This window comes from Bacillus rossius, chromosome 3 (assembly GCF_032445375.1).
Source record: "Bacillus rossius redtenbacheri isolate Brsri chromosome 3, Brsri_v3, whole genome shotgun sequence".
In the NCBI taxonomy this organism is placed as follows: domain Eukaryota; kingdom Metazoa; phylum Arthropoda; class Insecta; order Phasmatodea; family Bacillidae; genus Bacillus; species Bacillus rossius.
This window is the reverse complement of record NC_086332.1, coordinates 122,768,054-122,784,060: the sequence shown is the minus strand read 5'-3', so window position 1 is coordinate 122,784,060 and position 16,007 is coordinate 122,768,054. Positions and strand designations below refer to the sequence as shown.

Sequence of the window (16,007 nt, the reverse complement as noted above, 5' to 3'; positions counted from 1 at the left end):
AATTTTATTCTGTTGACTACAAGCTTGTCATTGTTTTGTCTACCAATTGATAATGTAGTAAAAGTTCCATAAACACGTATCTAAGTTAATATCTTGGTCCTGATGGCATGATCCTGTAATATCTAACTGCAATATCTCTGAAACCAGTAGAAATTTAGAAACGCCGTTTTCAGGGTAAGTAGAGGAACGTCATTAGTATTTAAAAAATGTATTATCAGAATTTTATTATTTTATTTATGGAAAAGCCACGACCCAAGAATGTTACCCTTTGTTTATTGTCATTTGTCAGTTTTTAAATATAATCAAAAACAGTCAAACCTCTCTGAAACGACCCCTCACGGTTCCCAGGAATTTGGTCTTAATAGAGGGCAGACCTGCCAACTTGTAAAGTTGCTTATCAGTAAGATTTTAAAATTTTCCAAAACGTGTGTAAATAGGTCGCAGCATTACATGTCAGTTATACACACCAGTTGTTCACCATAAATAAGTGGGAAACATATGTTATACACATATTTACACACAAACATCACATATCGTGCAAATGAATGCTATTCTCCGTAATTTAAACAAACAAGATGAAAAATAAATTTTAAAACTTAATTTTCTTATGCTGAACATAAAATTCACTTTTTCGTTTAAAAATTCTTGAAAACCAACTTACTTACCAATCTTTTGGATGATGTTTGTTATTTTTTCCCCCTGAATTTTGCCACACTCAAGTTAAAATTATGCCACTGCAAACACTTGTAAAACCTTAACAAACTTAGCACAATATAACATTTCTGAAAACAGTTTAAATTTGAAATTTGAAATAACCCTACACAAGTCATAAAACATCACATATAAGTAATTGCACAAATTTCACATGTCAAAAATCAAACTGCTGGTTTTTTTCTTTTGGCTCTGCAAATAACGTGTTGTTGCTCTCTTAGCTATTTTCACAAAGTCTTCACTTTAACTTCTGTTGTAGCACTCGGATGAAGTGCTCTTAAGAACAGAGATGTTTTGAACTGTATTATTACTTAAAGATGACCTGGATGCAGTTTTATTTTTTTTAACAACACTAAAAATTCTTTCACATTCAGCATTACTGTGTGGAACTAACAGAACAGCCAACATAACTATGGAAATCTTGTCATACTTCAACGATGTGTCTGCAGACTTCATGCTACCAATGTGTGACCAAACAGCATCAATTCTGTCTTTCTTGGAAATAACAGCTGACAAATCTTCCAGTTGCAAAGATGTGAACTGTTTTTGCAACTCATCTACAGCAACATCTCTGGATTCACCACCATTTAAAGGTAAAATGATTGGGAACAAGTCAATGAAATACTTAACATCACAGAAGTTGGCTCTTTCAATATTCTCTATTTGAGTAACTTGTGCCTTTTTAAGAATTTCATTTCTCAACGGAAATTTGTGAATTATATTATTACAAGCAGAAATGCAGTATTTGTGAACTGTAGAAAAAAAAAATTTTCTTTTCTTTTTCTAGTAGTGTAGCGACAATCCTTTCTGTTGAACATCCAACAACTAAGTCACCACTTTCTTTCAGATTGGTCTCCTCATGGTAATTTACTTCCAGCAAATTAATGTTCTTTACTGCACTTGGTTTCACAAATATTGAGTACAACTCTTTCAAAAAATCCAACAACAACTTCTGCAATATGTGAATTTGTGGACTGACTGACTGCAAAGTTAAGTTGAGTTTGTCAAACAATGGAGTGACACTTAACACAAACATGCAAAAGGATTTGTTTAACGACGATGACAGGAACATGAAAAGTTTTTCTTCTCGTGAGAGAATGGTCATTGTGCTTTTTGGTGATGATTTCAATTTTTTTTCAGTTGAACATTTTTGCCTCTTCATACTTGTACCCTCGTCACTTTCTGGTTTTCTTTTGCATATTTTCTTTGTGCTTAGGCCAGGATTGGCATCGCTGATTGCAGCTTTCTTTGGAATTCTATATGATGACAAAGAGCTTTGAGATTTTGTAACCTTAACTTCCTCGTTGAAAAAACCTAATGTCAACCACCTCGTGCAAACATGTTTCAAAAATTTTCTAGTTTCCTTATTGTGCACCTCTTGGAATTTTTGAAGCTATTCCTTTCTCTTGGAACTTTTTTCCAGATAATAGTAAATATCTACAACTATCTCGTCAAGTTTCACAGGAATGCTGGCTGATGCTTTCTCTGCTGCCAGGTTAACTAAATGACAAAGGCAGCCAATTGATATTAAATTTTGCTGTTTTTGTTTTAACAGTGCAACAACACCATTTTTAGCTCCAACCATTACAGGGGCATTATCAGAGCAAAAGGCTACACAATGTTCAAAAGGCACCTCCAAACGTTTGAGCTCTGTGAGCAACAGTTCACCAATATTTTTCCCTGTGGAATCCCCCTGCAATGTAGGAATTGACAGCAATGAACTCACAATTAACTGGCATTTTGGATTGAAATATGTCACCACAAGGGGATAAAGTTTGGAACAAGAATCTGTGCTACCATCTGTAGAAAGGCAAAATGGCTCATTTTGCAAACAGTCAACAATATTAGAAACTGCATCTAAAGCCATTACATTAACAATGGCAGTTGTCTTTGTTCTACCACAGCTATATTGCTTAGCTTAGTTGATTGCTGTTGGGAGGAATTGGCGTTTGCCGTGCAAAGTATCCTTGTTGATTCCTTGACGCGGACGGGAGGAAGTTGAGAGTGAGGAAACTCGTCGCGCTGTTCGCTGACTGGACGGCTTCAGCTCCACTGGGAGGGATCACCAGCCGTTGCTGCTGCTCCGGTGATCTCGGCAATCGGTATTGGTACCCCTGATGTGGTGATCTTGGTCGCCCTTCTGGGTACTCGTACCTGGGAGGCCATTGTTCGTGTCCCTCACCGTGATGTTGTTTCTTGTTCCGGTTTAGGTAATGGCTCGGCTCGTCCTCCTCGCTGCAGGTACGACTCCGCTTTTCAATCCAGCCGTTAGTTTTGTGCGGCCTGTGCTGCCGGTTGTTCCATTTTCCAGTATGGTGAAATTTCCAATTAGCGGTGTTGACGTGTACTTTTGGCTGGTCACGTTGCCACTGTTGATAAAGTGGAGGTGCCTTTTGTGCCGGTGCTTTCTCGTGCTCCGAGCTGCTACCACGCGACTGCCGCTCTAACCTGTCGAAAGCTAATAACTGTTCTCTGAACTCAGTTATGTTTGAAAAATTCCTCCCTGTTAAATGTAGCTGGTACCTATGAGGTAATTGTCCTAGAAACATGGAAATAAATTCCTCATCATTCATAGGTAGGTCTAAGTACCTAGTATGCTCAAACATGCTTGAAAGATAGGCTTCAAGGGACTTGTTTTTCTTTTGATCAAATTTTTCACCATGCAGTCTGACTCTCAGGTTTCCCTGTATGCGTACACTCAAACTGCTGTCTAAACTGAGCTTGGAAGTCGGCATAAGTGTGGGTAGATGATTGTATAACCTCCCACCAGTAGTATGCGTGTTCGCGGAGGGCGGTGTTCAAACATTTTAATTTTTCGTCGTTGTTCAGCTTGAACATGGCCGAATATTCCTCAAATTTTTTTAAAAACCTCATCGGGTTCTCATTTTCCCCTCCAGCAAACCGTGGCATGGCCTCTGACCACTGTCTGGCCGGGTGGTGCATAACAGCCACTTGGTCAAGTACAGGAGCTGAATGTGGTGTAGCAATTGGGGAAACAGATTCTGGCGCATTAGCCATAGGCGCAACGGCGGTTGTATTCTGTTTATCTAGTAGGTTGTCTAACCTAAGAGTGAGCATTCTGTTCTCTAACTGCCCTACTCGCTCCTCCAATTGGTTTCCTAATTCATCCTGTTTGCGAGTAATATTTGTAATCTGATTGTGTATATGATGCTCCACTACTTCATTTATCTCATCCAAACCACAGTGGTTTGTGCAGCCTGTTGTGCGACTTGTTCTAAACGTCCAGAAATACTGCTTACCTCCTCTTGTATTTTCTGAGTAGTGTCTAGACAATTGTTTTGTATTTGGGTCAGCTTTTGTTCGGTGTGTGTTTCGAGTATAGCTACCCGGCTGGACACAGTTGCTACACTGTCAGTAACCTCCTGCAGCTCTAATTTGAGGTTATTCTCTAAGTTGAGGATACTCTGCTGTATTCCTGTATTAAGCTGTGCAGAAGTAGAATCTAACCTGGAATTGAAATCCGCACCCAATTGTGCAGTGTTAGAATCTAACCTGGAATTGAAATCTGCGCTCAATTTTTCAGTGTTAGACTTTAGATCCGCACTTAACTTTGCGGTGTCAGCACTCATAGTATCTAGTCTAGACACAAGACACTGAAACATAGTAGCTACATCCATGTTGCCACTGGTTGTAGGAACTAAACCTGTATTTTCTAACTGTTCCGTGGGCTGACTATTTTCAACATCCTCTAGGTTATGTGCTACAGGAATGGAGATAGTGTCGTCTTCGGACATGCTGCTGTCCCTAGAACTAGTGTTGCCTTTGTTTTTACTCCTCCCTCTAGTGTTCATGTCTTGAAATTATACAATAATGTTGTACAACAAAATAATCGGGCCCCACGTTGCATGTGTCACTCTTAATCTGTAATGCGCCCTGCTGAGTACACAATTTACTGTCACAGTAAATGAGCCCTTTCACAGTTACAGATTAATAAATTCTCCCTGTCATGCGCTTCTGAATATTTAATGGGCGCCAGTACCCGAAGGTACCCAACTTAATTATTTATTAGATAGAAAATAAATTTAATACTAATTATAATACTTTTATTGTTTAACATAAAAAAATAAAATGACAAAGACGGTTGCTTACACTTTCGAATAAAAAGAAAACAACATATTAAGTAGCTAATAAAATTACGTTGGGCACAACAGATACAAAAGTTCATTTGTTAGGAGATAAAAATAAATTTAGCTAGTTCAGTATTCGTCGGTTCGCATGAAATTCAATATCCTTCAAGACTTCTGAGTGAAGTCGTACAACATATTAATCGTGCCATAATTCCAAGAAAAACTAGAGGCTTTAGTATTATTCAAAGGCGATAGCTTTAAAACAATTAGGATAATCAGACAGCAGATGATCACTAACTCAAATAGTGCTATGATTCGGTGACGCGACTGCTCAGGATTCAACATAGTATATAGTCATACCTGAAGATTTGATTATATATGGTTTTAGATAAAGCCCCAATAAAACCATTACTCTCAGAGCTTCGCTGAAGCTCGGGCGTATTTTCCTCGCCAATTCGAGAGACCTAGCGATGCTATATAATATTTAAAATGTCACGTCGGCAAAGCCCGACGCGACCACACACACAAGCCACAAGATGGCACACCAAATTGTTTTTCTCTCCTCTTACAAAATTAATAGCGTCTATAACCAACAATGTCTTTAAAAGATCCGCCGATCTATCAGCCAATCACTGGCCTTGAATTAAGCATTTAAAAGATATTACATTTAACATTATTAACAAAGAGAAAGGTTGCGAAGCTCAAAGCAATTATCCAAAACAAATATAAAGGTTAATTAACATGAAAGATATATAAATATGTGACAAACAAAAATGTAAACAAATACTGAAAAACATAAATAAATTATTTTAAATTAAAGTTTCAGTGTTCTGTGATCTTTATTTTTGTTGTTGGCAATGCACTTAATATTGTCACGCAGTAAAATTTTACGTGTAGGTTTTTTTTAACTTGGCTTTGCGCATGTAGTGCTTTGTGAGCCCGCGTGAGTTCCTGACACTTGTTTGCGACACTCGGGCTTTGATTTGTTTTCCTGGCGCGGTAGATTGCTAACGCTCTCTGTTTTTCTGGGGCGGTGACGTGATTCGCCGCCCGAGAGCCTGGCCAGCTGCGCGGGCGGTTGCGTCATCCTGTCCTGGAATCTCCGGGAGTGTTGGCCGCCCTGGTTGGTTACGCTGCGTTGTTGTTCGTGCGCGTGACGTGCTGGTGTTTGTGTCGCCACCAGGTGGCAGAAGTGCGAGTCTAGCATGACCGGTGGAGGGGGTGATAGCGTCGGTTTGTGGAATCGCGGCCGGGATTTTTGTTTTCGCGTGGAGTGTTCTCGTCGTGATGACGATGTGAAGTGAATTTAATAAAGGGGGCCACCCTGGGTGCGCCTGGGGTGGTTCTTCTCGGTGAGGTGCTGGAGGTCTGTCGGAGCCCCGGCCTGGCGGGTAGCTGCGTGCTGCCGTTCGACGGTGTTGTAAGTAATGGCGAACTCGTAATTTTCTTTCACCTCTTGTAACATCTGGGGGCGTATTTCAAACTTGGGTTAGGATGACTTAACGTTTTGATTCTTCCCAGGAGTGCAGGCAGTGTGTGGTATCCAGTAATGTAAACTTTCTTTCGTTAATTTAGCTTAAGGATGGGTCGAGGTGTGCGTAAAGAATAATCATGTTATTTTAAAAGGAAGTAATACTCGTTCTAAGAAGAGGATAAATTATTGTGTATTTATTTATTTTTATTGTTTGTTACCAGAGATATTTTGACATGATTGACTTTATTTAATTATTTAATTAGTTATTTATTTACTTTTGTGTTGGTCACAGTTTACCATAAATAAAACCTGAAACAATGTGGGATAAATAATACTTTATTTTCTTTCAGTCAACACCCTACACCCCCCTGTCCTAAGGAGGTTAGACCATCCCTGTACCAGCTCTACTGCTACCACCCCCCCCCCCCCTAATGTTTATTTTGAAATAATAAGATGTTATCTTATTATTTTTATTTTTGAGTGACCTCTTGTAGATCTTGACGGAGACCGAGGGCGATTGCGACAAAATGGTGTGAGGCTAGGGTATGTCTAATTGTAGGGTGTGTGTTATTTTTTTAAATTTGTTTGGTGTAATGGTGATGTTTGGTTTTAACCATATCTGTTTCAGGGGTCACGAGGTACAGCCAGGTTATTTATAAATGTTTTAAGCATGAGAAAGTATTATTATTTTTTTTTTTAAATTTGGCCTATTCTGTAATGGTAATAATTTTCTTTTTTTTCAGCCAGTGTTTGAGATAAGTGTTTATGTTTATCAGCAAGGAACAACATATTCAGGAGTTTTAATTTGCATACCTTCCATTTTCAGGTTTTAATTAGAGGAGTGGAGACAGAAAGCCTACTTCCATGTTTTCTGAATAAGTGTAAAAATGAAATGGTCTTGTTATAGAGTTAAGTATTTTAAATTTTCATTAAGTTAAGTAATTTTTTTTTAAAAAAATTGCACTTTAGTATTTCAATTGGTTTTTTTTTGGTATTGTGTGTGGGTAATTATAAGCAGTTGATTTAAGATTTTTTTTTAAGCCAGGTTAGGTAGGAGGCTGAATGTTTATCAGGAGCATGATTATTTTTTTTTAGTTTAAGTATGTCCACACACTGAGTATTCTGTTTATTTTTTTTTATGTTTGGGCATGTCTTATCAATACACTCTTAGCCTATGTACTGACGACAAGACAGGGATACCTGATATTTGTGGAAATAGTAGTTCAGATGAGGAGCCCCTGGTAAAGATACAAGAAAAATTGCATTTGTTAAACTCAGCACCTAGAGAAGACCACCACGACACAATGGAGGCAGGAAAATTTTTTGTGGAACCTAGCTATTTTTGGGGGAGACAAATAGAAGATGTCGATGAGTTTATAAAACAGTTTAGGAGAGCAGCCAAGGTCAATGGCTGGAATGACCAAAAATGTATTGCGTATTTACCCACATTTCTCAGGGGACCAGCTAGCCGCTGGTATGACAGTTATAAGTCAACATTGGAAAATGTGAAAACGTTTGATGAATTAGCCACTGCTTTAAAGGCTGCTTTTGTTCGTGTAGGTCAGGTAGAAGACCTGGAAATAAAACTTCAATCAAGAGTACAGGGTGGGGAGGAACCATTTGAATCTTTTATTTACGACGTTCTTCACCTTTGTAATCGGCTTGACCCCAAAATGCCAGAAGCCAATAAAGTGAGATATTTATTAAGAGGCTTACGACCGGATATTGTGGAGAAAGTTATGTTGTTTCCTAACAACACAGTAGACCAGTTGCTAGGAAATTTAAGAAATATTGAGGCAGGTCTATACTATGCGAAGAGTCATGATAGGTTAAAGGGAAGTGGGGCTGTAAAACCAGAACAAGTTCCTGTTCGAAATATCAGGGAGGCAGACACAATGGATTCGAAAATAGAAAATAGACTAATGGAGTTGGGGAAACAGTTAAAGCAACTGCGTGAAGAAATGGAAGTTTTAAGAGTTCAGCCCATACACTTACAAAATTTCAGACCTAGTGGAGAAAATAGAAATAATCTTAACAAACAGAAACACAACAGTACACCTAGAGACACAACCCAAGATCCCGGTTCTAGAACCTTTGCTAGACCCCAGAGGACCTTTGATGGGAGACCCATCTGTTTTAAATGCAACAAGCCGGGACACATTCAGTGGAACTGTCGCTCACAGCCAAATATGCAGAATACAGGGAAACTAGGCAGGAAAAGTTATGTACAGACTAGGAATGCATTCTGTAAAAACACAATGTCCCTTTTTAAGTGCGATGGGGTGTTCAGTCTAAAAACTAAGATTTTTGGGACAGAGATCCCCGTTTTTATAGATAGCGGCGCTGCTGTATCTTTAGTGGATAGTAGGTTAATTCCTAAACGTTTTTGGAAACCAGCAGAACACAGAGTTGTAGCAGGGGTGTCTGCACAAACCCACCACTTGAATCACATGGTTATGCTGGGTTTTAAATTAGGCCAATTTTTTTATCATCACCCAGTAGGACTGGTAGAGACACCAATCCGTGGTCTTATTTTAGGATGTGATTTTCTTACTAAGTTTGAGGCAGTAATTTCATGTAAGGGAAACAGAAATACTTTATTTACAATAAACCATCCCACCGCAGGCATTCCAGTACAAGGAGCAGAGGTGAGGAAGGCTAAGGACAGACACAGAAAACATAATAAAATTAACGCACCCCCTTGTGATAACCAAGTTCAGAAGTCAGGAACCCAAGATGATCCTCCTAAAGTAAACAAAATTGAATCAGAACCTACTTTGAGGTTAGGTTGTGTCAGGATAAAAGAGCATTTACACAACGAGGCTAGGATGCATCAACGAATCCCAGTGTGTTTTGCAGGTAATGATTTAGCAGAGGAAGTTAGTAGTAGAACCCTAAGGGGCAAAGAGAAAACATTAGAATTACCTGTTTTTGTTGTGCAAGATATTGATTTGACTAAGAAGCAACAGTCTGACCCCAGGTTATTGCCTTCAGGACCTAAGACAAAATTACGTAGATGGACCAAAAATGTTTCTTTGCATGATGATGTGTTTTGCTATAATAATCCCAAGCCAGATAGAATAGACCAACGCAGGTACGACAAACGAAGACGAGCGGTGAGTTATAAGGTGGGGCAGGAAGTGTTAAGTGTTTACTCCGATCCGGAAAAAGGGGCTTTCGGAGAAGTTGTTGCATCGCTGGTTTGGTCCTTTTGTTGTTGAGAAAAAAATATCTGATAATCTGTATCGGTTAAAAAAGTGTCAACGTGGTAAAGTTAGCTATGAGGTAACTAATGTGGAAAGAATGAAACCATTCTTTGCTGCCTGAGTTTATTTATTTTTTTTTTTTTATAGTGATGTCAATTGTGAGCCCTGTTTGTATAGTGTCTAGATTCTTTGTAAGGCCATCAAGTATTTGTTTATTGGTGTTCGTTTGTTGTGTATTGTAACCTGTGATACATTTCATTTCGGTCCTGGGTAATTTTGTTTAATAGTGACTTGTCAATTTAAGATTTGTTTTTTTTAAGTCGCTCGTAAGAGTGTTTCAGGTACCCTCAAAGCCACTCGGGCCCTCATAATGAAGACAACTTGCTGGTGGCTACTGATGGGTATGCTGGTGCTGTCTCGAGGGGATGACGCGCCTCTTTCGCCGTTCCAACCTGAGACAGTGGGGGTCATTGCTGGTGCCCATTTCGAACCTCTACCAAAGGTGATGTTGTATACCTCATCGGTACCTTTAAATTTTAAGGTCCCCTGGCCATTACAATTATCAGAAATTCAAGACGGTATAACACTTTTGAGTTCTTGCCCCTCTAATGCATCCTCTGACTGGTGTTCAGTTTTCCGGGAATTAAAACAGGTTATGTTTTATTCTGATATGCTGTTGAATAAACTAAATGATGCAGCTGGTGAGAATTTGGAGTATGACAGTGTGGTTAATAGAGAAAAGCGAGGCTTATCTTTTATTGGCGATTTTGTAAGATGGTGTTGTGATGTGGCGGTGACCAGTCAAGTAGATAGTTTATTTCTAAATCAGCAACAGATTGCTCTGCATATTGATCAGATGGAAGCACAAATCATAGATGACCATGTGGCGCTTGCCAATTTGAGTAATTCTATTAGTGTTGTTAATGAAGCCATGACGAGTGTTTTGAAAAGAGTTCAAACGAAATTCACTAACCTTACTGATTACCTGAGAACTTTTAGAGAAGCAATGACAGTTCGTTTTTCCGGGATGGTAAAAGAAATAGGTCACTCTTTTCAGTTACAATTATTATTAGCGGCTCAGTTAGCTAAGCAAGCTCACACTCTAACTCGTATTGAAGTTTTGGATCAATGCCGCTCACATAAGATTCCTTCTGTTTTGATTACGCCGGCACTTTTGCAGGAAAAATTGCAGGATTTGGAAACTATCCTTGTTAAAGATGGTTATAAATTAGCAATTAGTAGTACCCAAGTTCAGGCTTATTTCCATTTGCCTATTTGTAGATGTAATGCGTTTAAAGAAAGTCTGTATGTGTCAGTTAAAATCCCTATTGTACGCTATAGCTCTAATTGGAAGTTGTTTCAGTTTGTTGGTATACCTTTTCATTGGAAGAATAATACATGTCACCTAGAACATGAACCAAACTTTTTAGTGGTGGATGGTAACCACCTAGTGACGATCCAAGGACGTAATTTGTTGGACTGCCGGCCTTTGGAGGAGAATTTGTGTTTTGTGCCTAGATTTTCAGGAGACACCATGGGAAGTGCATTGTGCCCCAAAGCTTTGTTTCAGGGGGTTACAATCGAAAGACTTGCAGAACTTTGTACTTTTCAATGCCGTTCCGGAACTCACCTCATGATCACGCAGGCTGGGCCGGAACGCTATTTTTTGACTCACCCACCTTAGGGGCAAGGTGGAGTTACAGTGTGCCAAGAATCCTAACCAAACTTTGTTTATAGATGATGAAGAACGACCAGGTGCTGTGGACATAGAAGTTCCATGTGACTGTCGATTGTATTTGAATAGTGAATTGAAAATTAATGAATTGTACCCTTGTGACTATAGAGCTAAGTCTAAGTTTCAACTACTTCATGTGATCCCAGCAGCCTGGACCAGGTTAAAGAAATTAAAGATTTTTCCACGGACTGCTTCCAGCCACACAGTTTTCCCCTCATTGGAGGATTGTTTAGATGAGGACTGGCCCTCTGCCATTCCTCATTTGAATTTCACGGTTTCTCGGTTCACTAGATTGGACCCCATTTCTTTGAATAAACCGGTTGAAGTATTGAGTTTCATGGTCAGACATGTTCAAAGTATTGCATTATTTGTGATAGGGGGTACCCTATTTTTGATTATTATTATAAATCCATACCTTGTGGGTATTGGAACATTCCCACGTGTAGCTGCACTGGATGAGACCACTATGTTAAATGCTGAACTTACTGTTATGGTTTTTATATTGGGAATTATAATTGGTATGTTGGCTTTTCTTATCTGGAAGTTTATTCAACTTAAACGAAGTGCACAGAAAAATTTGAAGATATCGTCCCCAGTCACGCCTGTTGAGGCCTCCACGAGTGGAGAGGCTATGGACTTACGAGAACGATTACATAATGAAAATGTAATAAAGGCCAAATTGTCCAGTAACACTGGTGATGAATTTCTTGTAAACATCACACTTATCGAACCATGAGGTAAATTTTCTTTGATTGATGGACTCATCCTAATTGTTTACTGTTATCGCGGTTTGTAATTATTTCAAAATGGTATTTGTTGTTTAATGAAGAATTAGCTATGTTTTTTTTAAAACAAAGTAAGTTACGACTAATTATTTGGGCACATTGGTGTATTGTTTATAAAGATTTAGATTTTGTTTGTTAACCAGAGATGACCCTAGGTGTCTGTTATTTTGATAGGTTATGCTGGATTGGGAGTTAAGCCAAGAAAGAGTTCCTTATCTCCTTTACCTCCCTTCCATACTCCTTCCAGTGTCATGTACTGTGCGTTTGAACCAGATTTCCATGGACTCGGAGAGCCAGGACCAACTTTAAACTCGACATGTGGTGCTAGTGTAGAAGATGAACTGTTATAGCATCAATCATCGTGTCCATCCTCATTACCGAGGATCTGGGACTATACAGCCTGTACCTGGTGGTGGGAAAAAGTAACTGTTATCCCATCCAGGAATTGTTGTGGGCTGTGTGTGACTCCTGTGGAAGTGCATTCGTCGGATGACCCCAGTTGATTGCGACATGTATGTGTGGACTCTCAGTTTCTAGAAGAGAAGAGACGAGACTGCTTGGTCGCAGTGGGGTTCGCCGCTATCATGGCATTGCTACGTTGAGAAGCCAGTGCTACATTTCTGTACTAATGAGTTTGATGAACGTTCTATCCCGCAGCTGGTTGCTGCCATTACGACTCTGTGAAGATTTTGGACTTCAACTAACTTTTGAAACTTTTGAACTACCTTCTGGTTCCTACCTAGAAGCGTATCCTCTTGTGCCCTCGGTCCTTTTAAAAGGGGAAGGATATTTTGTTGCAGATTTCTTGTTTTGCTCGGGTTAACCTTTATTCGTAGGATGTAAGTTTTGTATCCTAATTATTGAATCTGCGGGGTAAACAGGCACCTGGGTTCATCAATGGTTAGGCGTTTTTGGATTCCCATACCTACCTTGTTTGAGATTTGCCTATGTTAGACAATGTTGTTAAATGACATTAATGAAAGGTTAAATTTATGAGTTTGTCATTTTCTATTGTTGAAGTATGTTGCTACCCCTATGTAAGTTTGTGTTTTTGAATCACCTAAGATTATTTTTTTTTGTTGTTATTGTTTATTTTGTTGAGGAATCTGATGCTGGGTATGAAAGTTTCACAGTATTGACGGATGGCACTGCTGGCAACATACAGCAGAGATGGCTGGAGCTGAGGGGGCTACTCCAAATGGTGGAGCCCTGGACTTGGGGACGAGCTGCAGATCGTCCTCCGGGATCATGGTTCCCGCCGCCCCTTCGAGCTGTTCTGTCACCATACTCCGCCTATCTCGGCTGTAGGCCAGTCAAGTTAGGCTTAAATGTGCTTGTACCTCAAGATTACTTTATTTAGCTCAATACAACTATGTACACTCATAATTGGAGATATGAAATTGTAATTTTATGATGTAAGCAATCGGATCAATTTTTTGGATACCTCGAACCCGTCTTTAAGTTTAGCTCTGTTTGTTATGTTATTGATTCTCCTCTGGCCGGTCTTGCTATGACTTTTAGGAATTGGCTCGTGCCTCTCAGGCTTCTTTTGTAATCTTAATAGTTAACATTGTAAAATTTTCTTTTAATCCTTTGTAAATTTAAAGTTGTGGTTCTTGGCTTGTGGGGCACAAGCCCTCGTCGTCCGGAGTGATGTCACGCAGTAAAATTTTACGTGTAGGTTTTTTTTAACTTGGCTTTGCGCATGTAGTGCTTTGTGAGCCCGCGTGAGTTCCTGACACTTGTTTGCGACACTCGGGCTTTGATTTGTTTTCCTGGCGCGGTAGATTGCTAACGCTCTCTGTTTTTCTGGGGCGGTGACGTGATTCGCCGCCCGAGAGCCTGGCCAGCTGCGCGGGCGGTTGCGTCATCCTGTCCTGGAATCTCCGGGAGTGTTGGCCGCCCTGGTTGGTTACGCTGCGTTGTTGTTCGTGCGCGTGACGTGCTGGTGTTTGTGTCGCCACCAGGTGGCAGAAGTGCGAGTCTAGCATGACCGGTGGAGGGGGTGATAACGTCGGTTTGTGGAATCGCGGCCGGGATTTTTGTTTTCGCGTGGAGTGTTCTCGTCGTGATGACGATGTGAAGTGAATTTAATAAAGGGGGCCACCCTGGGTGCGCCTGGGGTGGTTCTTCTCGGTGAGGTGCTGGAGGTCTGTCGGAGCCCCGGCCTGGCGGGTAGCTGCGTGCTGCAGTTCGATGGTGTTGTAAGTAATGGCGAACTCGTAATTTTCTTTCACCTCTTGTAACATCTGGGGGCGTATTTCGAACTTGGGTTAGGATGACTTAACGTTTTGATTCTTCCCAGGAGTGCAGGCAGTGTGTGGTATCCAGTAATGTAAACTTTCTTTCGTTAATTTAGCTTAAGGATGGGTCGAGGTGTGCGTTAAGAATAATCATGTTATTTTAAAAGGAAGTAATACTCGTTCTAAGAAGAGGATAAATTATTGTGTATTTATTTATTTTTATTGTTTGTTACCAGAGATATTTTGACATGATTGACTTTATTTAATTATTTAATTAGTTATTTATTTACTTTTGTGTTGGTCACAGTTTACCATAAATAAAACCTGAAACGATGTGGGATAAATAATACTTTATTTTCTTTCAGTCAACACCCTACACCCCCCTGTCCTAAGGAGGTTAGACCATCCCTGTACCAGCTCTACTGCTACCACCCCCCCCCCCCCTAATGTTTATTTTGAAATAATAAGATGTTATCTTATTATTTTTATTTTTGAGTGACCTCTTGTAGATCTTGACGGAGACCGAGGGCGATTGCGACAATATAGCCAACTTCATACCTTTGCTGCAACTTGCCCTACTTAAACACATTTCATATTTTAGCTTTTGTAAAACTTACGTAACGTCTTTGTATAGAACAGCAGTTGGCGACCATGAAACGACACGGAAAGAAAATGCATGTTATATCAAGCAGCAACTTTATTCTTCTCAATGTTTACTTACGGCTACCCCACTTATTAAATTAAATATCGTAATTATTTTCGTTTATGTTTTCAATTTATGTACACTTAGTGAACTTCGAAAATTCATCAAGCGAAAACATTTTGCGAATATCTCAAACGAATAAATATGCACTAATGACTGGAATTTGTGTACATATGGAAGAATTGTACCGTCGGGATGCATTGCAGTATCAGAAAGAAGAAATAGGCTGGAAATTGTTTCAGTTGAAAATATGCTTGGAATTACTAGGTAATATGGTGACGTAAATAAAGATAAATTACGCCCGTGGAAAATAAGCTTGGAATCACGGTTAAGGTTATGTGAGAAGTATTATTGGCGAGAGGAAACATTTGTTATCAAAATATCACAAGTATTTACCGATGTCCGATATTGAATAAATGTGCCGATATTACCGATCTCTGAAATTGAATATCAAATATTGGGCCATCACTATTTTATACACTTAAAATTATTGTACCTGATTGTGGATGTACAAACATAAGAAAATGCAATACCTGCTTTACTTAATATCAGTAGAAAATTACTTCATAATAAAGTTACACTGGCCTGGTTGAAGAAATTTCTTGTTTCCGTTGTTCCTTATTATGGTTCCTACAAGTCATTTAAATTTGTTGTTCAATGTTTTTCTCTATTACAGCGTAGAGGATACTGCGTCTGTTTGATAATTTAATTGTGTGTTTGAGGAGTGAACTGCAGGTTGCTTGGTTGGATTCTTTTTAGGATTCGAACCCAGCACCCTTCACCTTCACTATAAAAATCTACTACAAAAAAAATACCATTAATACTCAAGCCACACCCAAACTACATAAAAAACAAAAAAAAAAAGTTTAAATTTATAATTGAATTGTTAATATTAATTCTTACGTGTATTAAAAGGTTGAATAAACAATGTACAAAAAATTGAGGTGTTTAAAAAGTTTCTGAAAGACAAGTTACACATCAAACTAATATTCTAAATTTGCGTTTTAATCACAATTTTAGTTGACCCACATATAACTAGTAAATAAATATGACTAGTAACCA

The 16,007-nt window shown here is 39.2% G+C and overlaps 1 protein-coding gene across 1 annotated transcript in view; it reads right to left on the bottom strand.

Annotated features, from left to right (window-relative positions):
* LOC134531215 (FK506-binding protein 59) overlaps positions 1-16,007 on the bottom strand; it is a 191,665-nt gene that overhangs the window by 116,180 nt on the left and 59,478 nt on the right. The window lies entirely within an intron of this gene.